The sequence below is a fragment of the Balaenoptera borealis genome (genome assembly GCF_965194805.1).
Source record: "Balaenoptera borealis genome assembly, chromosome: 1".
Lineage (NCBI taxonomy): Eukaryota > Metazoa > Chordata > Mammalia > Artiodactyla > Balaenopteridae > Balaenoptera > Balaenoptera borealis.
Genome location: NC_138860.1, coordinates 40,746,486 through 40,774,121, shown reverse-complemented (window position 1 = coordinate 40,774,121; position 27,636 = coordinate 40,746,486). Strand labels below are relative to the sequence as shown.

The 27,636-nt window shown below is 45.0% G+C and overlaps 1 protein-coding gene and 1 long non-coding RNA gene across 4 annotated transcripts in view; one reads left to right on the top strand and one right to left on the bottom strand.

The window, feature by feature from the left end:
• RD3 (RD3 regulator of GUCY2D) overlaps positions 1–27,636 on the top strand; it is a 411,139-nt gene that overhangs the window by 29,748 nt on the left and 353,755 nt on the right. The window lies entirely within an intron of this gene.
• On the bottom strand, positions 111–27,491 carry LOC309632928. 3 transcript variants are annotated; one of them, XR_014247150.1, is made up of 4 exons: positions 27,240–27,491; positions 22,014–22,084; positions 19,709–19,839; positions 111–3,185 (listed from the first exon to the last, which is right to left on the bottom strand). It is a non-coding gene; the product is annotated as an uncharacterized lncRNA (long non-coding RNA). The 3 variants fall into 3 exon arrangements; XR_014247151.1 differs by lacking the exon at positions 111–3,185 and having other exon boundaries at positions 15,570–25,606; XR_014247152.1 differs by lacking the exons at positions 111–3,185; positions 22,014–22,084 and having other exon boundaries at positions 15,570–21,067.

Genomic DNA, 27,636 nt, shown 5'->3' with positions numbered 1-27,636 from the left:
CCCAATATGTGATCTTTCCCTAGTCAGAGACATCCACAATGCCCTAAGGAGAAGTGGAGGGTTAAAGCAATACGCAAAGACAAAACAACCCGATGTTCAGTCTTTTTAGCAACATCCAAAAAAAGATATTGAGAATAAAAAGGGATAGCGTTTTGGCTATAAAAACAGAAGAGAGAAAGAACGGTGAGATAACCATGGCTGCCGCTTTAGGCGTGTTGATATTCTCATTGTTTCCTGAACCCCAGTGCATCTCACACCTCTGGGCCCTTGTGGCACTTGGCATTCAGTGTGTGATGCTTTTTTTCCCCCATGGTTCTGCTTAGCAAGCTCAGTCCATCTCTGTAGATTTACCCAGGTTGAAAGTCCTCCTCTCCAAGAAGCTTTCCCTGAAAGCCCCACAGAGTTGGGTCCTACCCTAGCCTTCTGGTCTACTCTCTGCTTACGTGTATCTCCCTGCTTACATAGCTATCTCGCCTTCTATCTAAACTGTGAACATCCAACGGGAGGATTGGGAGTTCATCTTTGCATGCCTGCTGTCCAGCATGGTGCCTGGCGCATAGTAGGCAGTCATTTGAGTTGAATTACTTAATGCAGAATTCAGTTTCTAATGACCTAGGCTTAATAGAGTTTCTGGTCCTAGGACCCTAGCCACTGAGAACTAACTGTAAACTCAAGAGCTATTGCATAACTAATGCTGGATATTTCTGGTCCTCAACTCAATAACTCAACTGCTTAGGTGACCCTACTACAAAGGACCCAGCACTCAGGCAGCCTAATAATTCTGCAGCCAATGTTGCAGAGGTGCCCTTCATAAACTAGTGGCCTAGCCCTGACCCTACAGCCTCCGAGTAGGCGTCAGAACTGGGCTGGACTCCTTTGTGACCAAGGCGAAGCTTTGTCATCCCTGTCTCTGGTCTTCAGTTTCTCTGTCTGTTGTGTGGTTGTGGTCCTAATTAGAAAGCTCTTAGAGGTTCCTGAAAGGACTGTTATTGTACAGCTGCACAAAGGGTATTATGTCACAGTGGTATAAGAGCACGGCAAATAATGTGAACTAGGAATAATAAGGGCACTCATTCCCAGAAGCACATTGATTTAAACCACAAAAGCTCCTTGGCACAGGACTTGAGGATTGTAAAACCTGAGCAATCAACAACCCCTGGGAGAGGGGAGCCCATGCCAGCCTACCGCTGGAGAGTTCATTTGGTCGTGGTTGGTGGGCCAGTGTTGTCCCTCAGGTGTTTTCACTTTGGTGAAATTTCCCTGCTGGAGTGAGCCCAGCCCATTTGCTGGGTTCTGGGGCAAAGTGGCCATTACTTCCGCATCCCTTCTGCATAAAAGAAGCAAAGAATTGGCCTTAGCAAATCTCAGTTAACTTTTCATTCTCTGTAGGATGAAGACAGGTCTCTAGATAATGGAAGTTTCATGGCCACTTTTGCTTCTAAAATCTGTATAGCCTAAAAGTCATCTGGGTCACACCTTGACCCGCCGTTGCTACCTCTGGTCAGAAACTTGGGAAAACCAGCCAGATGCACTGTGTCTATGAAAAACAAAGTCACCATAGCAACCTGGTCATCCAGGAGTGGAAAACGATGTTTAAACATGGCTCTGACAGGAGGAAGGGCAGAATCTACAAAGAAAAAGAATGGTGGCTCCTGGAAGAGACAGGAACATGTGCTAGTGGCTCCAGAGTTTCTACCCAGGAACCTTGATGGTTGAAAGTGAGCTTGAGAACCCGCTTGCCATGTTTGCATAGGACTTTATCTGAACTGGGAAAACATCAGCTATTCATAAGAAAGAAGGAGGTGAATGTGTGTGGGCATGGGGTGCTGGTGGAGGTGAAGAGGGGGTGGCTAAAGCCCTCAACCCTGCTCTGGAAATCAGCATTAGGCATGGGTAAAGATTCATCCTATATGGGCTTCCCTGGTGGCGCAGTGGTTGAGAGTCTGCCTGCCAATGCAGGGGACATGGGTTCGAGCCCTGGTCTGGGAGGATCCCACATGCCGCGGAGCAACTGGGCCCGTGAGCCACAGCTACTGAGCCTGCGCGTCTGGAGCCTGTGCTCTGCAACAAGAGAGGCTGCGATAGTGAGAGGCCTGCACACCGCAATGAAGAGTGGCCCCCGCTTGCCACAACTGGAGAAAGCCCTCGTGCAGAAACGAAGACCCAACACAGCCATAAATTAATTAATTAATTAATTTTTTTTTAAAAAGTAGGAAATTAAAAAAAAAAAAAAGATTCATCCTATATATACATGAAAGAAGCATTTAAGCATGCAATGAGAGTCAGGGAACTTGGCCTCTGGGACCAGCTTTGCCACAAACTGACTAGGGCAAGTCATTTTCTAATCTAGGCTGTAGTCAGGGCTCTGCTGGCTGCCCATGGTGCTCCAGGAGGTTCTGAGGACAGATGTAGGACAGGTGTGATGTGTAGGACAACCAAATAAACCTTGTCAAACCAACGTCAAGTAAAGGCCACTGCTCACCTGGTTTACCTGGTCAGGTCACCTGACCTTGATTTCATTAGCCTGGCAGAATCCACCCAGCCCAAATACCCAGAGGAGTTATTCACCTGGGGAATGTATGTAGACGACAAAAGGAAGAGGTGAGAATAACTGAATCTGTGTGACTGAAAGAAAACTGCATTGTTTAATCATAAATTTACCCAACCAACCATGGATGTGATATGATAGGACATGACATGGCATATGATATGGGTTGATAGATGATATAATGATATGATGTGTTGCCTTCCAATTTCCTTCTGACCAGAAACCTGGAAAAGCCCCTTAATCAAGCATGACTGAGAGATGGGTAGAGAGGTATAGGATTATACATGGAAAAAGAACAGAGGTCGGGGTCACCCCAAAGTGTCTGGCATCCCAAATCTGCCACTTACCAGTTGTGCAATTCAAGGTACATTGCTGGAGATCACTGGGTCTCAATTCCTTCATTTGTAAATTGGAGAAAACACAACTACCTCATAGAGTTGTTGTGAGGATTAAATGTCAACACAGATATAAAGTATGTAGGAAGCACTAGATGCCCAGTACCAGCAGCTACTTGCTTGATTGTTGTTTGTAATACATTCTTCTTCCTCTTGCATGTTCCCAGTTCTCTCAGTCCTCTCCTGCCGTCCATGTCTCATGTCAAACTGGGCAGGAGTGTTCTTTTAAAAACTTAAGGTGCCTAAATAAGTATGGAGAAAATTCCACTGTTAGACACTTGTCCCAACTCTTGGACAGAGTCCCAACAGAGGCCTAAGTCACCATCCCTAGCCTTTGCCTACAGTGATGGGACAGTGGTACATGGCCACAGGGCCCCAATTGAGGGAGGGGTCGAGCAAAGCCAGAGGGGTTGGATGGAGATAAGCAAGGGTCAGCTGCCTGAATTAGGGATAACTCCTCATGTTGCTTCCAAGCCTGAGATACCATGGTTTTTAAATCTTTATCTACTTCATTAATCTATATAGACCAGCTGACTCAACCAAGGTCGCGTATTGAGCAATGGCCGGGCTGGGGTTAATAGCTCTGGCCTTTGAGCCATTATCACAGAACTGGCAGAGACCTTGAGCCCATCCCAGTGGAAATTTCAGGGCTGTTCATGGAGCGTTCGATGGGCCAACAGCATACCATGTTGATTTTTTAAATATTCCCTGATAATTTTCACATCAAATAGTTTCTGCTATGTTAATTCATTTTTAAAAATATTTTTTTGGCATCTGTGGGCAACACAGAGTGCCCATCAAGTTCTCATTGAAGGTATTTATTTCCTTCTCTAATGACATTTCCTAACTGGAAATCAGGAGTGGGAGGCTCTGGGCAGGATGTCCTGGCTTTCGCCTTAGCTGGATGCCAGTCTATGTTAAATCTCCAGGCCACCTGCCAGACAGCCTTGTGATTGGACTGGAGAGTAGGAAATAGTGTAAAAGTGAAGCAGGCAGAGGCCACAGGCAAGAGTAGATTGAGACAGCAAATAACACAATGGTAAGATGAGCAGGAACGGGATCAGATCTTCCCATGAACACATGGAGGTGTGGAAAGGTGAGCAACCAGAGGGGAGCAGCACCATGGAGACAGGAGGCCTGGGTGTGGGCGTGAAGCAAAGAAAGGCAGCGGGAAGCTCCTTAGGGTTCACCCAACGACATCTGGCTTAGGGTTAAGTTATGGAAGCAGAACCACTATGAGTATTATGGCATAAGGAATTTATTAATACTATAAGAATTAGATCATGCACAATCGTGGGAGGAGCTGGGCAAGTAAAGAACTGAAAGTCCTTGAAGGATCACCGAAAAGTCATTCACCAGCCGTGGTGCGGATGAACAAAGCAGAGCTTACAAGAAGGAGCAAGGCAGGTCTGGCTGCTGGACTGGGGCCACCAAGGGGCTGGTGTGGAATCTTTGGAAAGACGTTGGCTCTCTGTAGCTACTGCCTCTGTGAGTTTGCAGCAAAGCATCTCATGGTGTGTGGAGGCGTCACTGTTGGTCAGCAGGGCCGGCAGTCACAGAGCAGCGGGGAGGAGCAGGGACGCCCACGAGCCTGGCTGCCTCTCGGTGTGCCCCTCCCCAGCTCCAGCCAACAGTGGCCTTCAGAGCGTGACGGCTGACGTTTCACTGCCGCCCCCCACAGCACATGCAACTTCACTTTTGGCCAACTTCTCACAGAGAAGGGGGTGCTGGGAAATATTACACCAGTGTAAGCAAGGTGACCGACCACTGAACCTTCCAGCGCTGATCTAGGAGAGACAAGAACACACTCAGCTCACCGATACACAGAGCCTCACATTTTTGAAGTTTCAGAAAGTGTATGGTAGAGAGGAAAGCTGTCAGAGTATTTCTGTTCATCAAGACTCTGGGTTGCAAGTGACAGAAATTCTAAAACAAACTGGCTTAAGTGAAAAAGAGGCTTTGAGGCTTTGGGGGGTGGAAATCTTGGGGTAGCTCAAAGAATCCAAAGAATTCTTTGGATTAAGAATTAATCAGGGCTTCCCTGGTGGCGCAGTGGTTGAGAATCTGCCTGCCAATGCAGGGGACACGGGTTCGAGCCCTGGTCTGGGAAGATCCTACATGCCGTGGAGCGACTAGGCCCGTGAGCCACAGCTACTGAGCCTGCGCGTCTGGAGCCTGTGCTCCGCAACAAGAGAGGCCGCGATGGTGAGAGGCCTGCGCACCGCGATGAAGAGTGGCCCCCACTTGCTGCAACTAGAGAAAGCCCTCACACAGAAACGAAGACCCAACATAAATAAATAGAAATTTAAAAAAAAAAAAAAAAAAAAGAATTAATCAGAGGGGGACTTCCCTGGTGGCGCAGTGGCTAAGAATCCGCCTGCCAATGCAGGGGACACGGGTTCGAGCCCTGGTCCGGGAAGATCCCACATGCCGTGGAGCAACTAAGCCCATGCGCCACAACTACCGAGCCTGCGCTCTAGAGCTCACGAGCCACAACTACTGAGTCCGTGAGCCACAACTACTGAGCCTGTGTGCAACAACTACTGAAGCCCGCACGCCTAGAGCCCATGCTCCGCAACAAGAGAAGCCACTGCAATGAGAAGCCTGCACACCGCAACGAAGAGTAGCCCCCGCTCGCCGCAACTAGAGAAAGCCCGTGTGCAGCAACGAAGACCCAACGCAGCCAAAAATAAATAAATAAATAAATTTATTTTTTTAAAAAGAGTTAATCAGAGGGAACTTAACACCATACAACATACTCTCTTTCCTTGTTTCCATGTCTGTCTCTCACAGCCTCACTTCTGGATGGTGGTCTCATCCTCCCATCCTTCTCATGTGGCAGCTCTGGTGTCACAGTTACGTAGCAACTTGACCAGAAAGAAGAGTTTCCCCACCAGCTTCATTTAGAAAATTCCCTGATTTTTGGGGGGGAGGGAGGGAGTTGGTCCTTAGATGAATCCTCAGACCAATTGCTGTGGCCGGATGAGTGGGCTGTTGTTATGGTTAAGCTGGGGTCACGTGTCCACCCCTGTGGCCCCAGAGGGACAGTCCAGGGCACTTTGATCAGCGGCCCGGAACCGTATGGGGGGAGAAAGAAGCGGTTCCCCCAAGGAAAGAGGCTCTGTCCCCAGAAGAGGGGAAGGAGGTGCTGGGCAGACAGAAGTAACAGTGTCTACCTTGGTGTCTCAGGGACTGAATGAAATGCTCTTCAAATTTATGCTTCTCATTCCTACCCATTTTCTTTAATGTTAAGGCCACTGCAGCAAGTTTCTGATTACATTCCACTGGTACTCCGAAGAGAACTGCTATAAGGAGGGAAATACTACCTTGTAAAGCATGATGAGCAGGTAATAATCATCTCGGAGACCTAGAGATTGAGCAATTTGCTCAAGGCCACTCAGTTATTTAAAAAGGAGAACTAGGACTCTGACAGATATTCCCAAGCAGTACATTAGCAGTCGGGTTTATAGAGCACCCTGTGGAGATTTGGGCTACTGTGAATCCATTTTCCAGAGGCCTAATCAGATTGTTTTCCTGGACCTGAAAGAATAGACTGGGGCCAGAGTGATTACTCAGTGGTCAAAGGATAAAAGACATGACTTAGAATCTGACTTCAGCACAGAGACACTTGGAGGTGATTCATGGTGTGTGTGTGTAGACTGCAAGGTAAGAGAAATGTCACTGATGTAATATACATCTTTTCTAGAAGGAAAGGAACCTGAGATCAGCGTTTTGAGTGCCCTGAAAAAGGCAGACAATTAGTTATCAACTCTAAACAGAGTTTAAAATGTGCAGATAATCTAAGACTTATTTTTAGCTAACAGTGTAATTTATTTCTCCTCTCCTGTTTGTCTTTTATACTTTGTCAGTGGTTTCCTCACTTGACTGTGCATCAAAATCACCTGTGGAGCTTAAATAACAAGAAGACATAGAGATGGCCATGGGGCACATGAAAAGATGCTCAACGTCACTAATTATTAGAGAAATGCAAATCAAAACTACAATGAGGTATCACTTCACACCGGTCAGAGTGGCCATCATCAAAAAATCTACAAACAGTAAATGCTGGAGAGGGTGTGGAGAAAAGGGAACCCTCTTGCACTGTTGGTGGGAATGTAAATTAATACAACCACTATGGAGAACAGTATGGAGGTTCCTTAAAAAACTAAAAATAGAACTACCATATGACCCAGCAATCCCACTACTGGGCACATACCCTGAGAAAATCATAATTCAAAAGGACACATGTACCCCAATGTTCGTTGCAGCACTATTTACAATAGCCAGGACATGGGAACCACCTAAATGTCCAACAATAGGTGAATGGATAAAGATGTTGTACATATGTACAATGGAATATTAGTCATAAAAAGGAATGAAATTGGGTCATTTGTAGAGATGTGGATGGACCTAGAGTCTGTCATACAGAGTGAAGTAAGCCAGAAAGAGAAAACCAAATATTGTATATTAATTCATATATGTGGAATCTAGAAAAATGGTACAGATGAACCTATTTGTAGGGCAGGAATAGAGATGTAGACGTAGAGAACGGACATGTGGACACGCGGGGGAAGGGGAGGGTGGGACGAATTGGGAGATTAGGTTTGACATAAATACGCTACCATGTGTAAAACAGATAGTGGGAACCTGCTTTATAGCACAGGGAGCTCAGCTCCGTGCTCTGTGACGACCTAGATGGGTGGGATGGAGGGGGGTGGGAGGGAGGGCCAAGAGGGAGGGGATATAGGTAGACATACAGCTGATTGACTTCACTGTACAGCAGACACTAACACAACTTTGTAAAGCAATTTTACTCCAAAAAAAAGAGAAAAGCTTCCCAGACACCAGGTCCCACCCTCATTCCCCCCTGTCCCTGCTCGCCCACCATACTCCCTCCTCCAATTTCAAGCTCCATAGAGGATCCCAATGCACAGGAAGGAGGGAGAACAACTCATGGTACAAAGGGCTCTTTCTCCCTCAGAGATCCTGCGTGCTTTTCCTTGCCCCACAGCTGTGGGAGCAAGGCCAGGCTGGAGAACCATGGATACAGCAGTTAAATGGTGTTTTTAAGGTCAGACAACTTGTAAGTTCTGGAACCAGGTGGCCTGGAACCTGGATTATTCTGCTCGTGATCTAGTTAAGAAGGGCAGCGAGGGCTTGGTCTTGACCCCTGGTGGAGTAGTAGCGGGTAAAAGAGGCCTGACTGATAAGGATATGTCTACTTCTATAAACAGTCGATCAGAGTAATACTCTTAGGTAGTATGTAGAAATTAGCACCTCTGACAGGCAGAGCCCTTCCTAAAATGTACCATTCATGGACTCCTTCCTCACTGAATGAAGGTGCCATTTTTCCTGTTCTGGCAATTAGTGCTGTGTGACCTTTGGAAAGCTGCTTGACTTCACTGTTTCTTGGTTTCCTCATCTATACAATGAGAGTGTTGGGCTTGGGTCCTTTCTGCTCTTGTGCTAGATTGTTCTATCTCTTCAGTGAAGAGCCCTTGGGCATGATGTGATTGCAGAGCTGAAAAGAGCTCTCTGTTTTCTTTCTTTCTTTCTTTCTTTCTTTCTTTCTTTCTTTCTTTCTGTCTTTGTTTATTTATTTATGGCTGTGCTGGGTCTTTGTTTCTGTGCGAGGGCTTTCTCTAGTTGCGGCAAGTGGGGGCCACTCTTCATCGCGGTGCGCGGGCCTCTCACTATTGCAGCCTCTCTTGTTGCGGAGCACAGGCTCCAGACGCGCAGGCTCAGTAATTGTGGCTCACGGGCCCAGTTGCTCTGTGGCATGTGGGATCTTCCCAGACCAGGGCTCGAACCCGTGTCCCCTGCATTAGCAGGCAGATTCTCAACCACTGCGCCACCAGGGAAGCCCCCTCTCTGTTTTCTTAATGTCCATTGGACAAAACTTTTTATGTTGCAATATGATACAAGAAAAAGCATAAAATATGGTGATCCCTGGAAAAGATGTCTTATGACTAAGTCTCAGGCAAGTAAAAAATGAAAATGTTTGACAGCAAAGGGAGTAGCAAGTATGCAGAACAGAAGGCAGGGAGGCTGCAAATCCATGAAGAGGAGTGGGGATGGAGCTGAAGAGTGCCCTCAGGGCCTGGAGTTGACAAGAGAGGGGTGGCAGCAGCAAATGTAGCTGCCTTATTCCAGTTTTGCCTGAGGAATGTCAGTCCTTGATGGATTATTGGATGAACATTTGAAATCTAATCCCTTACTTCTGCCTCAGCCCTTCTGGAAGGGCTTGTTTCCCCTACATTTTCCACTGCAAGCCCAGTAAACATAAAATAGACATTAGTGTCCTGAATGAATGAAACATCTATGTTGGTCCTTGCCCAGCCCGACTACTAGAGCTGGGAGGAGAAACTCAGAAGCTAAGAGGGGAATTCAAAGAGAGACACAAGCTCATGAGAATGACGTCAGGAAGGTTAAATCCCCTACAAGGAAGGGCCTTGCCAACCACAATCAGGGCAAAAAAAAGGCCTATTGGGTCATGCTCAGAGCAAGAAGGTGGGCTAGTCCTATAGCATGGGAAATACCACAGTACTGACAAATGACAAAGAGACAGAGGAGCCATTCAACTCCTAAGTGCTTTCTCTCCTTCCACTACTGGAGATCCAGGAAAGTCTCTGAATACCCAGGCTGAGCTCAGGGCCTGGCACGTAGTAGGGGTACAGTAAAAGTTTGTCCATGAATGAAGAATGCATGGGAGGCGGATGACAAGGAGAATGCTTTTCTTGAGCTGAACGGAGAGCCCAGGATGTTTGGAAAGGTCTTGAGAGTCTGTGCTGTCACTTCAATCCACATCAGGAGCGGAAGGTCACTGTGGTAATCAGTTCCTTAGGAAGCTGACCGAGATGGAGACTGTGGGCAGGAACTTTACTGAGTGCCCTTGGCAGCCATGCCTATGGGTGACTGAAGGGAGCAGGAATGGCAGAGGGATGAACTGAACTGAGATGCAGATGTAACAAAGGTCTCAGGTCAACCCTATGGGATGGTTCTTCAGAACTGGCTCACCTTGAGGCTAGGGGGCCGGGTCTTCATACTTCCTCATCAGCTAGCCACTGGATACAGGCTATGCTTCTGGGGGAGATACGGTCTTGGGTCACCTGTGAACTATCAGCCATCCCAACAGTTGAGGGAATGAGTGACTCAGTCTTGAAGAAGGTATGTGTGGGCACACCACAGCATCCACTGTGAAAATTAATCCAATCTCCTCATTTTATAGATAAAAACAGTCCAGAGATGAAATCATATATCTGGTTAACAGCAGAGCCAGGACACCTCTCAAAGGACTACCAGAAAATTCCCACAGACTTAGTGTACATGAAATTTGGTATGGGATTTGACAGAGCTATCAATGTGGATGAGGAGAAATGGAGATTAAATCAATGGTTCCCAAACCTAGCTGTCATCAGAATGATACAGAGGGCATTAGAATGCAGATTCCTGGGCCTCATTTTCAGAGATTCTATTACTGGAGGGTCTGGGGCAAAGCCTAAGAATCTGTATTTTAACAAGTGCCTATACAATTTCTATGTGGCCTATCTCCCAGCCTGTGCTCGGGAACCAGTGGCTAAGATAATAGAACCCTGGGCAGATTCCAGTTTGTTGAACAATCTGTACTTAAAGAGTATTGCTAAATGATGGCCCTCTGGATGGACATCTCAGGTGGGTTCAAGGGGGTTCACTCCTGAACTCTGTTCTATTCAACAAATTTTATCAACAGCTTGACGACTTTAACACGCTATATATCCAATGAAGAGAATTTCAAAACTAGAAGAGATTGTTAATACTTTGGATAATTGACTCAATGTTTCAACAGATTTCAACATGTGGCCATTAATTATGACTTTGTAGATTGATATTTATTGACCTTGAAAGTTGTTCATGTATCTTAAACGAGAGGAAGCAGCAGAGAGGCAGTGGGATATGGTGGTTTAGAGCACAGACTCTGGACTGTATGGATTCAAATCCCAGAACCATCACTCACTGTGTGGCCCTGAGCAAGTTTCTTATTCCCCTGTGTCTCAGTTTCTTCATCTGTGAAATGGGGACCATAATATATATACTCATAGTACTTACTTCATAAGGTTTTTGTGAGGATCTGTGAGTTAATATGTATAAAGAATTTATAACTGTGCCCGGCACATAGAAAACACTGTATTACCATTTGCTGTGATTATGTGTCATTTTTTCAGCTATCTACTGCTGTTGTAACAAACTACCCCAAAACTTAGTGGTTTCAAATGACAATTTATGACTTTTTATGATCCTGTGGATTATTTTGTATCACTTGGTCCTGACTGGGACTCTGGGATAACTGGAAGGTCCAAAAGGACCTCATTTGCACAGTTGATCGTTGATACCGGTTGCCAGCTGGGAGGGAGCTCCGTGTGTTCTCAGACACCGGCTTCAGTTCTCCAGGGGGCTGTTATGCTTCCTCATATGATGGTTGGCCTCCAAGAAGAGTCTTCCAAGAGCTGAAGGCAGAAGCCGAGATCTCCTTAGGCCCAGCCTTGGAAATTACCCTGTGTTACTTCCATTACGTACTATTGGTTAAAAACAGCCACAGGGGGCTTCCCTGGTGGCGCAGTGGTTGAGAATCTGCCTGCCAACGCAGGGGACACGGGTTCGAGCCCTGGTCTGGGAAGATCCCACATGCCACGGAGCAACTAGGCCCGTGAGCCACAATTACTGAGCCTGCGCGTCTGGAGCCTGTGCTCCGCAACAAGAGAGGCCGCGATAGTGAGAGGCCCGTGCACCGCGATGAAGAGTGGCCCCCACTTACCGCAACTAGAGAAAGCCCTCGCACAGAAACGAAGACCCAACACAGCCAAAAATAAAAAATAAATAAATAATTAATTAATTAAAAAAAAAAAAGAATGATCCTACGTATAAAAAAAAAAAAAACAGCCACAGGCCCAGCCCAGAAGCAGGGGAGAGGAAATAGATGCCACCTTTCAGTAAGGAGAGTAGAAAAGAATTAGCAGCCGTCTTTAATCTGCCACAGAAGTTTAATCCCACTTTTGTAAAACTGTGTGTGTGTGTGTGTGTGTGTGTGTGTGTTATACATAGGAAATGATGTCTAGAAGAGTATATACCAAAATGTAAACAATAGTTATCTTTAAAGGGAAGCATTACAATATAGTGGTTATTCCCTTCATGTTTTGCTTTTTTGTTTCCCTGAATTTTCTATGATGATGTATATTACATTTATTTTTTAGAAAGTAATTTCCATTTTTTGAAAAAAATGTATGATGAATTTAAAACTAATATGAGCCAAAATTATGATGGTTCTCCAACCGAAAGAAAAGCTAGCTCAAAATTACACAGTATTAAAAAAATCATAGTAGCTAGATAGAGAACAAAGGTCCCAATCCCACTCCCCTCAGCAGTCAGACCACACTGAGTGTTATGGGCTGGGTTCTGAACCCTAAGAAAGGAAAACAAAGAGAAACACAGCATATCAAGGTGCCAAAGGGTTGACAAAGTGTCTGTAAACCATTTCTTGTGGAGAAAGACTTAAGGACACTTGGGTGGAAGAGAAGAGGCTCAGAGGGGACACGAGAGAGTGAACCGGGCCCTCATTCTGTGTGTGAGGAAGGCTGCCGTGGGGAAGAAGTGTTACTGCCCAGGGTTCTTGGCCTCCGTAATAGAAATTTGATCAGAGGCCGAACAAGAAATTCAGGCAAGGTTTTACTGGGGTCCCTGCTGCAGCAGGGGTGAGCGAGAACAAGTAACAGGTTCCCTTGCTCCCCAAGGCGGGGCAAGCTGGTTCCTTACATGCGGGTGAGGGTAGGGGTGTATCCAGGGGTCGGGCCCGAGGGGTGGCTTAGGTTTGCCCACCCCTTTGTGGTGTTATGTGCAGGGGGCATGCCGAGTACCCTGCTTTTGCTCCCGACCCCCTGTTTTTGCTCCTGGCTCTTCAGAAGTGGCAGTTGGTCTTTTTGGTCTTTTTGTATCTTTTGGCCAGAATTTGCCCCAACTGTGCATGCACAGCAGTTATTTTTAGTCCCTTATAGTTTCTTTGTATTTTGTAGCTCAAGGAGACTTTTGTCCAGATGCAAGCACTGCAGCACTGTAGCAAAGGGTCCCAGGTCCCAGGTCTGTCTCAGAGGCATTAGTTCTGGTCCTACAGAATTGGGAACATTTAATGGAATTGACACAGAGGTAGATTTGAGATTCTTCATACAAAGAAGAACTCCCTAAACTGTAAAAGATAAAGCTGGAGTGAGATTTCTAGGATGGTATCAAGTGGAGACCAGATGCCCATGTCTCAGGGCAGGAATCCTGCCTTGCACAGGTGCCTGACCTAGACCTACCAGGTCCCTTCCAAATCCCAGGTTCTGTGCCTGTAGGCCTACAGGAAAGTGGAAATAAAACACGCGACATTTAAACCTTACCCTGCCTAAAGGCAGTGGCCTGAATTAAATGAGTTCTTGAGATTCATTTTATGGGTCTATAAATGGATATTGCCCTTGACGTGAAAACACGATGAATCAACAAATATTATCAAGTGAACACTAGATGCATGGCAATGTCCTGGGTACTCAGATGTGGTCTCTCAGCCCACAGGTCTAAAGTTTAATAAAGAAGAAAGACATATAATCACCGTATAAACTTAACACTCCTAAAGACAGCCATTACCTGCTGGGGTGGCAAGGGCCCAAAGAGTAAATGATTGATTCGTAATAGCAAAGAAAGCTTGGGGGCAAGTGGGAATGGGAGCTTTAGGTTGTAACTGTGAGATGAGAGATGAGACGGATGGGGCTGAGGCAAAGGAAGAGGGGCCTTGCCCTGCATCTTTATGTTAATGTGAACGTCTTTGGTAGAGGAAAGAAGGCTGCATGCCAGCCTCCTGGATTGGGTTTTCCTAAAAATAGATCACATTCTCTCTTTATTGACTCATAATAATTATAATCACCTCCATTTACTAAGGACATGCTGTATGGTAATTGCTTTACATATATTAACTCATCAAATCTGTTTGATGACCAAGTAAGGCGTGACTATTATCTTCAGGGTCTAGAGTCCCTGAAGAACTATGGTTGACCTCCTTTGGGGTGCCTGCCCAACTCACAAGAACCCTTGCCCCTTGCCCACAGAGCTAGCTCCCGGCAGATATCTGTTCAGCGTGAACCCTGCACTCCTGGCCTCAGCTGAGTCAGAGCCCTCCCCCAGGCATCTGGAACTGTGTCCAGAGAAAAACACGGGGTTTCCCTGGGGTAGGACCTGTAAGATGGAAGCAAGGACACTGTAGGTGGCCATATTTGGCTATGCTGAGACAGAGAGGGGGAGAGACAGACAGACAGACAGAGGAAGCAGTTGCCCAGAAAGAAGCAGAGACAGGGAGAATGGTTCCTGGTGGGCAACCACCCACCAGTTCTGGTCTTCCCCGGGACCTGGATGCCGTCCTGCCCTCTGGTGTTAAGAGACAGCCCTATATCTTTATGTTAAATTGACCTTTTTCACTTATCCTAGCTTGAGTGTCTATTACAGCTAATAAGTTCTTACTAATACAAGTGTTTTGTCCATCTGTTAAATAAGGAGCCAGGCTTCCAGGAATTCCCTGGTGGTCCAGTGGTTAGGGCTCCGTGCTTCCACTGCAGGGGGCACGGGTTCGATCCCTGGTCGGGGAACTAAGGTCCCACAAGCCATGAGGTGGTGTGGCCAAAAAAAAAAAAAAAAAAGGAGCCAGGCTTCCAGCTTAGTTTTGTCTACCTCCAGAGTCCCAACCATGGGGACCTCCAGCTCCTTTGTGTTTGCTCCAGAGTGGCAATTTTAGGGTAACATTTCCTAAAAGGAGGCTTAGTGGGACAGCTGGCTCTTTGCTTCATCAGGGTGGCTCCTGTGCCAGTGAGGTGTCAGCAGTATGACAACCAGCTGCCCTGATGAGGGCAGGGGGCTCCCAGCAGCAGTCCAACTCGTTCATAAGGTTCAATAGTTCCCCAACATCACATTCTCCCCTGGAACATGCACCTTTCTGATATCGTTGTTGCATCCCAGGTGTCAATGGCCAAACAAAAAGTTGCTTTGGGAGCTTGGCTTTCTAAGATTATAGCAGCTGCCCTGGCACCGCAACCCCTGAGCCTGCTCTCTACGTGCTGCTGCATTCTCACTTGTCACAGCTATCACCCTGGCCACCGCTTCTCGAAAGCCTCCTCTTGACCTCTGCCCACAGACTCCCCAGATGGTTAGAATCAACCTGACCCTTGTACCCGTGTCTACAAAAGCTCTGATGACATATCTGTGCTTTCATTTACTTAACTTCCTGCCTCCCGCTTCTAGCTGTGTGGGCAGGGTCTGTGTCCTATTTGTTTTTGTGTCTCTAGTCCCTATCGCAATGGATGGCACAGAGTTGGTATTGAGTAAATGTTTGTGGAGTGAATGACTGAATAAGTGAATCATTAAACAAACACATTTCTTTCACTGTCTCTTTACTCTGACATACTGACTGTGCTATGTTTTATTTCACGAATAATGTTTCTTTTAGGACCATTCTGTCTTCCCTGTTTTTTCCTTGTCCACCTGAAGGACTGTAAAGCAAAGGCCTTCCTCCCACTTTCCTTCTCATAAGTAGCACAAGGGTTTGCAAATAGCTGATGTGTCAATTCATGGTGTGTGTGTGTGTGTTGTATTTGTTTTACAGAGCTCAGAATAATAATCGGAGTGCTTATTCTCTCACGGGAATTTCTTAGATGGCGATGTCTTTTTTTTTTAATTAATTAATTAATTTTTGGCTGTGTTGGGTCTTTGTTGCTGCTCGTGGGCTTTCTCTGGTTGCGGCGAGCGGGGGCTACACTTTCGTTGCGGTGCGCGGGCATCTCACTGCGGTGGCTTCTCTCATTGCGGAGCACGGGCTCTAGGCACGCGGGCTTCAGTAGTTGCAGCACGCGGGCTCAGTACTTGTGGCTCGCGGGCTCTAGAGCGCAGGCTCAGTAGTTGTGGTGCACGGGCTTAGTTGCTCCGCGGCATGTGGAATCTTCCTGGACCAGGGCTCGAACCCGTGTCCCCTGCATTGGCAGGCGGATTCTTAATCACTGCGATGGCGGTGTCTTTACTGTCCTGTCCTTTTCCCTCCCTTCTGTGTGGCCAGCCACCTCCTGACAGTGGACATAGTCCAACACAGGGCTTTAGAGTCAACATGAGTGAACTTTGGCTGAGGCAACCCAGGCAGGACTTTACTCAAATATCTAGAAATAGAAGCATCTGTTTAATTATCCTGCTGAAACTTAGGAAAATCTATGACATCACATTCCTGCACTTTCCAACTTGCCTAAACGGAGCAAACAAGAACCCGAGTGGCCACTGGGAGATCACACTGTTCGCACCAGTCAGGCAGCAGGTGCACACAGCGTGGTGGGTGAACTCCCCCTGGGCCACATACACCCTGCCTTTGCCCCCAGCTGCTTCAACCCTTACAGGCTGTGTTGCCTTTCCACTACAAGGCAGAGAGAGTGGCTTAACAAGATGGGATTGGAGCAGATAGTCAATGAGGCTAGAGAGGAGAGAGGTGAGAAGAGGCTTGCCAGCCAGGAGAGGTCTTGATGAGTGAGAAGTGGCTGTTCATGTGTTCTATTGGCCGCCACTGCCTCATGGTGTTCAGGGTACCGCTCCCCAGGGCGCAACCCCAGGTGCTACTTTGGTGCTGCTGCCTTTGTTCTCTGAGTCTCTGGGCTCTCTGGGCTGCATCAACTCCCTCCACTATCCTGGATCGCATCATCTTTTCTTAGGTAAGCCAGGACAGCCCCTGGAGACAACTTAATACTCTGAAAGGGAACTCACAAGACTTAAGTGCCTACTTTATGCCAGGCATGGCGCTGGGTTTTTCTTTCTTTCTTTTTTTCTTTCTTCCTTCCTTCCTTTTTTTTCTCTCTCTCTCTCTTTTCCTTTCTTCCTTTCTTCTTCCTTCCTTCCTTTCTTTCTTTTCTTTCTTTCTTTCTTTCGTTCGTTCTTTCTTTCTTTCTTTCTCTTCTTCTTCATCATCTTTTTTATTGAAAAACATAGCTGTGAATTTTTATGTGAAATTAGTAATAATGAGACCTGTACAATTAATTTCCTTTTACTATGTCTGGCCTGCTAGAAATTGTTAAGATCACAATGTTCCACTGTTTCAGCCAGATGCTTGTGAAATTATGTGGCTTTTTCATAGATAATATACATGAAAGGGGAACTTCTGGTATTTTTGGTCTTCTACGTAGCTCCGACTTTATGGCCAACAACCTGAGTCTCAATCTATTACCAGAGCTGCCAAGTAAACTGAAGACTTGAGATTGAAGATTTGGGGGTAATATAACTCGAATGGCCCACCCAAATCTGTTCTTTCTTTTATCCTTGTCACATCTCCCAGCCTTCCTTGAAGTTAGATATGGACAACAGGCTAAATAAATTTCCTCCAAAGGAATGTGAGTGTGTCCACTTCCAGGCCTACACTTAACACCTGGGTGTGTCTCCTCCCCAGTCTCTTCCCCCTTCCCACACACTGGAACCCTGGCAAGGCACTGACTGAACCTTGATTATGCAGATAACATCAAGGCCTAGGGGTTGGAGAAGTGGCTTAACAAGATGGGATTGGAACCCTGAGCGAAGGAAGTTGGATGGAAGTTGGATCCCTGAGTGATCAGGCAGAACAGAGCCACCCTGGACTGTTACCTGAGAAAGAAAGAAACTTCTGTCTTCTTAAAGGTGTGGGATTATTGATGGGGTCTCTTTGTTATCCATCTATAACCTTACCCTAACTAATATAGAAATTGTTTCCAAAAGTATGGTATTGCCGTTACAAAAACTCAAAATATGTGTCATTGTTTTTTACTGGAGAGATAAGAAATTGATGTTTTTTACTGGAAAGCCAGTGTCTTGTTATGCTGAGGCAAAAACATTTGACAAGATCACCATCTGTGATAATTTGAAGGACAGACCACTTGCCTACTAAGCCCCTAATTCTAAAGGAAGTAATTGCATAATACTCCATTGTCAGTGTGTACTAGCTGCTCCTTCCTGCTTTTTAGTAAGATATTACAACAAGTGCAGGCAAGAAGTGACCAGATTGCAGAGTATGTCCAGAATCATGGATTTTTACAGAGTCAGACAAGTCAATTTCTTCTTTACCCCAAACAAGAAGAGCTAATAAAATTGTGGTTGTTCAAAGCATTTTTCAAAGGGCCATTAAAACTTCTCAGCCAAACCAAGAGCCAGGCCTGTGTCAAAGATGAGACTAAGGGACTAAGGGTCTGGGACTTCCCTGGTGGTGCAGTAGTTAAGAATCCACCTGCCAATGCACGAGACACAGGTTTGAACCCTGGCCTGGGAAGATCCCACATGCCGTGGAGCAACTAAGCCCATGCGCCACAACTACTGAGCCTGCGCTCTAGAACCCGCGAGCCACAACTACTGAGCCCGTGTGCCACAACTACTGAAGCCCATGCACCTAGAGCCTGTGCTCCGCAGCAAGAGAAGCCACTGCACTGAGAAGCCCTCACACCTCAACGAAGAGTAGCCCCTGCTCGCCGCAACTAGAGAAAGCCCGCGCACAGCAACGAAAACCCAACACAGCCAAAAATAATTAATTAATTAATTTTTTAAAAAAGGGACTAAGTGTCGTTTCAGATGGACTCAAGGTAGCCATCATTAAAATGGGAGAGAAAATCACTGGTTGATCAAGAAAGCAAAGAAATAAAGCAACTTAAAGACCTATGTTCGGAGAAGAACTTGGGAGTGGTGAGTGGCTCATGGAACTGACTGAAGCCTTCTCAATTTTCAAGGCAATTACATTCTCAAAGAAACTACAAGCATTAAAAAAAAAAAAAGCCTCCAGATGTTTAAGGCAGAAAGCAACCCTTGGACCCCAACATTTGCACCAGCAGGAAGCCAGCTGCGAAATCTGCATAGCTCCAAAGAGGGCTTAATCCAAAGCTCACTTCAGATGCTGTGAGAGAGGAAACAGATAAAGAAGAAGCTCCCAGAAGGCAAAGCCATCAGCCATGAAGGACAATGGCCACATCTCTTCCATATTCTTTCACTGCCAGCTTGGCTCAAACATGTTGTTGCATATTGCTATTGCTCATTCATTTTCACTGCCCAATAGTCTTTCATTGTAAGAATATGCCATAATTTATTTATCCATTCTATCATGTATAGCTATTTAGGTTGTTTCTGCTTTTTTTCCTATTATGTTCTGAACATTCTTTTACATGTTTCTTGGTGCACTGTGGACAGATTTCTCTGGGGTACGTTCTTAGGAGTGCAGTTGATGACTCATAAGGTACTCAGTAATGCCAAACTCTCTCAGAGTAGTTGTAGCAATTATACTCTCTCCTGCAGTGTATTTGTGTTCCCCTTGTTTCATACCCCTGTCTATGTTATTTTCAGATATTTTAATTTTGCCAATCTGGTGGATGTATAATGGTGTCTTATTGGGGCTACATTCACACTTCCCAATGACTAATGAGGCTAAATACCTTTTCATATTTTTTATTGGCCATTGGGACTTTCCCTTTGGTGCCTATTCAAAATTTTTGGATAGAGCTATTGGGTTGTGTATCTCTTTCATGTTAATTTTTAGGAATTCTTTTATGTAACAATCACTTACATAATGTTGCAAATATTTTCTCCCACTTTATGGCTTATCTTTTCACTGCCTATTTGGTCTTTTGATGAACAGAAGTACTTAATTCTAATGTGGTTGAGCTTAAGTTTTTCATTCCTCTTTATGTGTCCCTCTCTATCTGTGGTTCACGTTCAGAATCTCTGAGAGATGATTTACCTAGTTAGCCAAGCACAGTATAAAGCAATGCGGTTGGATGATACTCTCATGTAAGACCATCTCCTAGGTCCTGGGCAACTTATGGATGTCTGCTTTAGGATCACTGCCGATCTCTGGCCCATCTGCTGTCCCTAAGATAGGGGAGTACCATTTAAAACAATAAATTATGGGGGCAGGAGGAAATTAGACACGGGATAAGATATTTAAATCAAGAAATACTACTCACTGGGGCTTCCCTGGTGGCGCAGTGGTTGAGAGTCCGCCTACCAGTGCAGGGGACATGGGTTCGAGCCCTGGTCTGGGAAGATCCCACATGCCGCGGAGCGGCTAGGCCCGTGAGCCACAACTACTGAACCTGCGCGTCTGGAGCTTGTGCCCCGCAACAAGAGAGGCCGCGACAGTGAAAGGCCCGCGCACTGCAATGAAGAGTAGCCCCTGCTTGCCACAACTAGAGAAAGCCCTCGCACAGAAACGAAGACCAAACACAGCCTAAAATAAATAAATAAATAAATGAAAAAAAAAAACCCTTGGTTAAAAAAAAAAAAAAAAAGAAATACTACTCACTGACAATACAGCTCTTAATAATCTACATCCAGAAATGAAGAAAATAAACAACAGAAAACTTCTTAGAAATTATATCATTCCATGGGACTTTGCATCTCAAATATTTGGTGATTGAATACTTAATAACAATAATCCACCCTAAAATGTGATTTGTAGATTGCTTATTGATTAAATTATGTGATTCCAGTGTTATCCCCAGGAAGTAATAAGCTTAAAACTTCATGAAAGTATGTTGAAATGATAACCACAATTGGCATCTAAAGGTTGAAGTCCGAAGTCTAGAAAAAGGAGGGTCAGTGAGTTTAGATTTGCCTGTGTTCATCCAGGAATTTCCAAGAGAGAGCTGGACTGGATAGACACGAACATTCCTGTCACTTCAGGATGCTTTGTTTCAGTTTTAGAAAACAACCTACTCCTACCAAAAGTTCAGATGAGGAGGGGAGCTGATGGGGATTTGTGTGGAGAAAATTGCTCTGCAGGCAAGATCCAGAGAGCCAGCAGGGTACCATATTAGAATCATGGGCTCATCCAACCCACGAGCATTTATTGAATGCCTGCCATGTGACAGATATACAGTGGATACAAAGTTGAAGACAGAGTCCCTGTATCCGTTAGGACTCTTCCTATTACAAGTTACTTCAATTTAATAAATAATATTTTTGGCTCATGTAAATGGAAGTTGAGAGGTAGGGCAGGCTTCAGGGATGAATTAACTGGGTGTCTCCCAGGTCATCTCCCCTCTGTGCATGGGCCTCCTCTTCGGGTTGGCTTCCCACATTGTGATAAATGGCTCTTCTAGATACCAGGATTTACAAAAGAGAGGAAAGCTTTTATGAAGTTTCACTTTTAAAAGCATAGACCCTGCTTTCCCAGAATTACCTAGCAAAGTTCACCTCATTTTCCACTGGTCAGACTAGGTCACATGCTCCTTTCAAAACCAATCCCCATGTGGAAAGAAATGTCAGGCATTGACTGGTTCAGAAACCCAGGCCTAAGCTAATTGCCTTGACAGGCAGGATGGGATTACATCTAGGCAATAAAAACCTACCTCTTTAGCTGGAGGGTAGGGGTTATCTTTCCCCAAATCTAATAGACCAGAGAGTAAGTACTTGAGTAAAAATCAGGGTACTGGCAGGGAATGGCAGAAAGGATGCTGTGCCATCTCCCTATTATAGCCTCAGTCTGCAAGAAGCTTACAGTTGGGGAAGACAGGTTTATAATCTACTCATAATGAAAAACGACATGAGAGACACAAAGTGCTTTGGGAGACTAGAGAAGACCATTTATAACGCCTGAGGGATCAAGGACCTGGGTCCAGACAGATACATTTTTTTAAGGATGCTGAAGTAGAAATGCATTCTGGGCTAAGAGTGTTGGATCCAGAGCACAGGAAGGGAAGTGTGGTTTAGAGGAAGGAGGCAGGAAATTAGTTAGATTTATAGTAACATTGAGATATCCAAGTGAGAACATCCAGAGAAAATTTGGGACGAGAGACAGAGACAGAGAGGTTGTGTTGGAAGCCATCAGCATAAAGGAAATGATGATAATAAGAGTTACCTTTTATTAAATATATATATTACATGTAAGTTTTATTATATATTATTTTATATTAAATATATATATGCCAGACCTGTTCTAAACACTTTGTTGGTATTATTTCTTTTGATTCTCACAATCCAGTGCAGGTATTCTTGTCTCAGTTTTACTAAAAAGGAAACTGACACTCAAAAGAGTAACTTACCAAGGCCATCCATGTGATCAATGGATGAATAGGGTTCAAACCCAGATACTTCAGGGGTCTGGGTGCTGGAGCTATGAACGTGGATAAGGTTATTCAGGAATGTGTTTCCAATCTTGCCTCCAAATGCAATTATCCTCAATTTATGTGGATACCTTGACTTTTTAGTAATACATTTGTTCAAAATTATTTTGTTCTCATAGCTCTTTTTTCCCCCCAACATCACCTAGGATCTTTTTGGCTACAAGTAGCTGAAAACAGTGACTCAGCAAGCCAAAGCAAAAAGAAAAAGTATTATCTCATATAACAAGAAGTCTCAAGGTAGGGCAGCTCCAGGATTGATTACTTCAGCAACTCCATGTCATCAAGAACCTTGGTTATTTCCATTCATTCTGTATCTTCAGCATGTCAGTTGGGTTCTTAAGCTAACTCATCTGATGGATAAAACGTAGCTAGCTGTCAGAGTTTAAGTAACTCACCTAAACCTGCCAACATCCAAGGGAAAAAGTTAGACCATCTCTTCTGGTGTGTCCATTGTTCGTCATGAAGAAACCTTTCCCCAAAGCCACCTGGCAGATTTGCCCTCACATCTCGTTGCCCAGAATTGTATCACACACCCATTCCTAACCAATCACTAGTGAAATCACTAGCAAAGAGAACGGGATTACCTAATTGGCTTAATGAAGTACATGACCACATGCATCATAGTGGATTAACATACAGACATACAGACATAAATAAAATATTAGGGTTCCCTTGGAAAGGGGAAAGCAGTGGGTTGGGGATGGGTGGATGGGGTAGTTGTAGGAAGATGAAGATGGCAAGAAGTGCATTGAATAGGCAATCAACATGTCTGTTACATTTTCATCTACATCATGCTATCATGCTATCATTCTCAATAGCAATGATATCCTCCCAAGAGGGTAAAATATTGATTGGGGTAGGACTTTATTCCTTTTCTGTGTAAAGCACAAATATACATATAGTACATGAACACATGAATATACAGTATAGCTATGCTATTAATATTTCATTGGGGGGTAGATTAGGGAAAAGATGTCTAAAAAGGCTCCCGTGGGGCAGGAGGGGGGTGGTAATAGTGGAAAAAAAAAAAAAAAGTGGAGAAACACTGAGCTACATCACTGTGTCTTTATCCAGATTTGGAAGCTCCTTGAGAAAAAGTTGTGCTGAAATCCTTCCGTGTAGCAGAAGGCAGCATTTTAAGGAAGTATGCAAACAAGAATTGCTGTGAGGCATCTATGGTAGACCATGATTATTATAACACAATGATACTCTGTGACCTTTCAGTGTCTTCTATCTCCCTCTCGTCCAGATCTGTAAATATAATAGCAGCCACTGTTCACTGAATCTTTTATTTATGTCACTCTGCTGAGTACTCGACAGGCATTAACTTGTTAAATCTTCACAACTAGCAAAATGAATGCTATTGTTATCCCCATTTGACAGGTGAGGAAATTGAGACACGGGAAGATTAAATAATTTTCATAAGAAAGTGGTTGAATGGGGATTAGAAAAAAAACTATTCAGTACTGAAAATGTCAAAATGGAAATCTTCCACAGTAGCGTAGGATTGTGAAAATGGTCGTGTAAGCTGAAACCACGCAAAGCAATCTTAATAAACAATGAAAAAATTACAATTCTTTTGTGACCTTCAAACATTTTTGTCAGAACATTAAAATTTCCCTTACTGTCCGTTGTAATACATAGGGAGATGAAAAAAAGAGTAAAGCTAATATTTATTTAGTACACTGTAATTTAAAACATTAGACACTTTGAAAAGGAAAGTGTTTATTTCTTTGTAAGAAATGTATCAAGAGTAGTTTGAACAGTGCTTGCCTTCACGTCACACAACGACTAAGCATATTTTCTATGCCTTGGTGAATTGTCACGCTCTTTCTAAGTGTAGATCAGCTTCCAACACTTTGTCCTTTGAGCTTTCCATGTTGTGAAACACCTCCAAGAGTACCTTCAATGTGAAGGTTTTTCCAGGTGTCACTTCCTCTGGAATATCATCATCTTTTCGTCACAACCACTGTTTTCCCTGAGTTTGCCTTCACTGAATCCTCTGGCTGTGTCCATAGCCTTGAATGGCGGCAATGTCGACCTCCCCACAGTCGGCTATTTATCTACAAGTTCACCTGTAGATAAGCTCTAATTTCACTTTCAGTGTCATCACTGTTCATTTCTTTGGTGCATTTTTATTTCTGTTGGCCAAATCTCTCTTTCTGATGATCCATTTTTGTAAAATGTCACATAGGTTTATTACTAGGAGACAAGGAGGCAACTCAGCACATGCTTTGTGTCTGTGTGTAAACTTAACAACAGATGGGCAGTGACCAATAACCAAAGACAGACTTTGAAAGAAGTGTTGTGACAGACGGCTGATGATAACGAGCACCTGCTTTTTACGCAGTAGTTTGTGCACTAAAGTGTGTACTTTATGCAATTACTTACGGTTAATATCCTGTGGTCACTGAAATCTGAGCTGTGTTGCGGGGAGACTGGTGCTATTTAACTAAACCATGGTAACTGCAATCCATGCATATCAGAACCATGCAAAGTGAGGACTGCCCGTATATACAATGTACGCAGATTGGTATAATAAACCCCATATATCCATCACCCAGTTTCAGCCATTGTTAACTCATGGCCAGTCTCATTCCACAACATCCCCACTGACTCTCCCCTTCCTGCACTATTTTGAAGCAAATCCCAGACATCTCATCATTTCATACATAAATATCTATTTGTAATTTTAAACGGGGATTTGAACTCAGTTCTGTCAAATTCCAGAGTCTGAGCTCTTAACAATTACACCTTATAGCTTCCTGGGGAAGGTAACAGACCCCGAAAAATGGAATGCCATGTTACAGTATTTGCTCTTTTCATGCTGACAATGACCCTGTGAAGTATTATTGTCTTGACTCTTTCTGATGAGGAAACTGAGGCACAGAGGAACAGAGTAACCTGTCCGAGGTCACATAGTGAATGAGCAGTTGAGTCAGCCTTTAACTTCAGATCTGCTGACGCCACATCCCATTCTCTTTCCCGTGCATCACAACTGCCCTGCAGGTGGTTCTTAAACTCCCGTCACTGAATTTCTCCTGTACCCAAACTCTTGTGCCAATTAGCCTCCCAGCTATTGCCAAGAACTACGGAAACCACATACTACTTCCTTCTCTCTGCACCTCCAGTCTTACTGGAATATGATTTCAATGACAAAACCAAAAAACAAACAAGGACTCAGCACAAATCCTTGTGCAGGTGTAGTCGTCCTCGTCCCCCTGGTCCTGGTTCCCACTGGCACTGAATCCATTGCCAGGGCCACACTTGCGACGGGCTCAGGAGCCTGGTTTGTCAACCATCCTCCTCCGCAGATGTCTTCTGGGCCACTGACTCCAAGAAAAGCCTCATGGAGCAGGTTACTGGACTGACACCAGCTATGCCTCCACCCCCAGGCCCATCAGAGCCCGAGTTAAATCACTCTCTGCTTCCTGCTTCAACACCTCAGCTCTGGACTGTAGCACTCCTCCTGCTGAGCCTCTGTCAAGGGAAGGAACACTGCCTGGAGGTCTCTGATAACGTGGAAACAGCGGAGAAGAGAAAAAGCAGGAGGGAAGAGAGGAGGGGAAAGAGAACAGTCACCCTGCGTGTCAGTTGAATGGCACCTCTCTGAACCCTGCCACTAATTCTAATGGGACTTGCTGTGACCCAGCTCCTAACTCCTCAGGCACTCGAGAGAATGGGCCTTATGGCCTCGCAGTGCTAGCTTTCCTTTCTTTCCTACTACAGCTTTCTGATTTCCCTGTGAACCTTCCTTCTGTTCCAGATCAAAAACATTTTCTCTCCTGCTCCTGGAGAGAGTCAAGCAGGGGAGGGTCCTTTCAGCTCCCTTCGGCTGCAGTTCCCCAACAGTCTCAGAAGTGACTTTAGGTGCAGCTGGGACAAGGATATTTAAGGAAGGAAGTCGGAGGCTCCAAGAACAGAGGGACCGGGAACTGCCCAAAGGAGGAAATGGATGGCTCAGTTTAATGTCTATTTCAGTACAAGGCCCTGTCCCCTTACCTACGGCATCCCATCCATTGAAATGGACAGTTCCTATTTTGTGGGCCCAACTTCCGCTTCTTTTCCACCCGCACCCTCCAAATACTTATTTTTGGTAACAGCATTTACAAATACCCTTTCCTCTGGGGAATTTTCTCTCTCCGCTTTACCAGTAGATTCTGGTGGGACTGTCCATCACAAAACCCTTCTCCCCTCCCTGGGGTAAGCTTGTAACTCAGATTTGGCCAATCAGAGACTTCCTTGGACTTGTATATGCTGATCAGGGAAAGAGAAGTCCTTCACCCTCTGGGTTGCTAAGCAGAAATGAGATAAACTATTTACAAGCACTGCCACTACTTGTATGGAGGAAGCTCATTTGTAGGAGAAGATGAGGGCAATACAGAAAGAAGCAGAATTGAGTGTGTGTGTGAAAAAAGGGAGACATTGAGAGATATATCTCTATCTCTCCATGTCTAGCTCTCCATCCATCCTTCTCCATCTCATCTGTTTATGAGAGAGAGAGAGATCTGAAAGTCTTAGAGTCTCTGGATTAAGTCATAATGTAAACTATTAATACCTCTGTGTATCAATACTTTTCTTTGTTTGGGGTTTTGTTTGTTTGTTTGTTGTTTGTTTTTGGTGAAAGCTTGAGTTGGGTTTTCAGTACTTAGGACAGAGACAATTCTAACAGAAGGCTGATCCCCCACTCCACTGCTGGCATTCTGTCAAGCTGTCCCCTGAAGACAGGTGAAACCTGGTCCTATCCCCAAAGAAATGAAGTCTGCAAGGGAATTAGACCTTCATAAACCACTATAAAGCAAGACAGAACACAATGTTACAAAAGAGACACAAATGAAATTCAGTGGGATCCACAGGAAAGGAAGCTTGTGAGACCACGGTTGTGCCTGAGGTCAGCCCAGACCCAGCTTAGAGGGATTCCTGAATGTGTGAATGCCCAGTCTTCCAAAGTCTCTTTGGGCTTTCATAGTCACTGCCATTTACTAATGTACAACCAGCAGTTATCACAGCCCTAAACAGAAACCTCTGGCTGCGAGCTTCGGCCACTGTTTGCAGAGCTCGGTGTTGTTTGTGCCCCTGCCTCTCATATTTACAGTTGCCCTGAAACCTTTGCTCGGAACAGCCCCACCCCCTCCCATTCCTTACCGCTGCTCTGCCGCCTGATCCGTCAGACTCCATTGCTTCCTGCTACAAGCACAGCAAGCCTGCAGCTGAGTAGGTGGTGAAAGAAAGTAAGTGTGGACATTCATTTCCCAGGCATCTATCAAGGGAAAAGAGTTTGCACATGCCACTTATAAGCTATTTGCAAGATGTGTTGTATATTCAGTTGTTTATTCCTCAAGTGTAAGACAGTGGTTTTCAACCTTTTCTTTTCCTCCTTGAGCCCACTTTAAGCTGGGCAAAATAGCCCACAGCCAATCAACCCCATCCTTTCTCACATCCCAATGGAAAAATAACTCAGGGATACTATTGAGGGGCCATTGTAAAGTATATTTGGGGGGGATTAAGTGTCAATGTGCTTTAGCAACCAGGGCATACATGA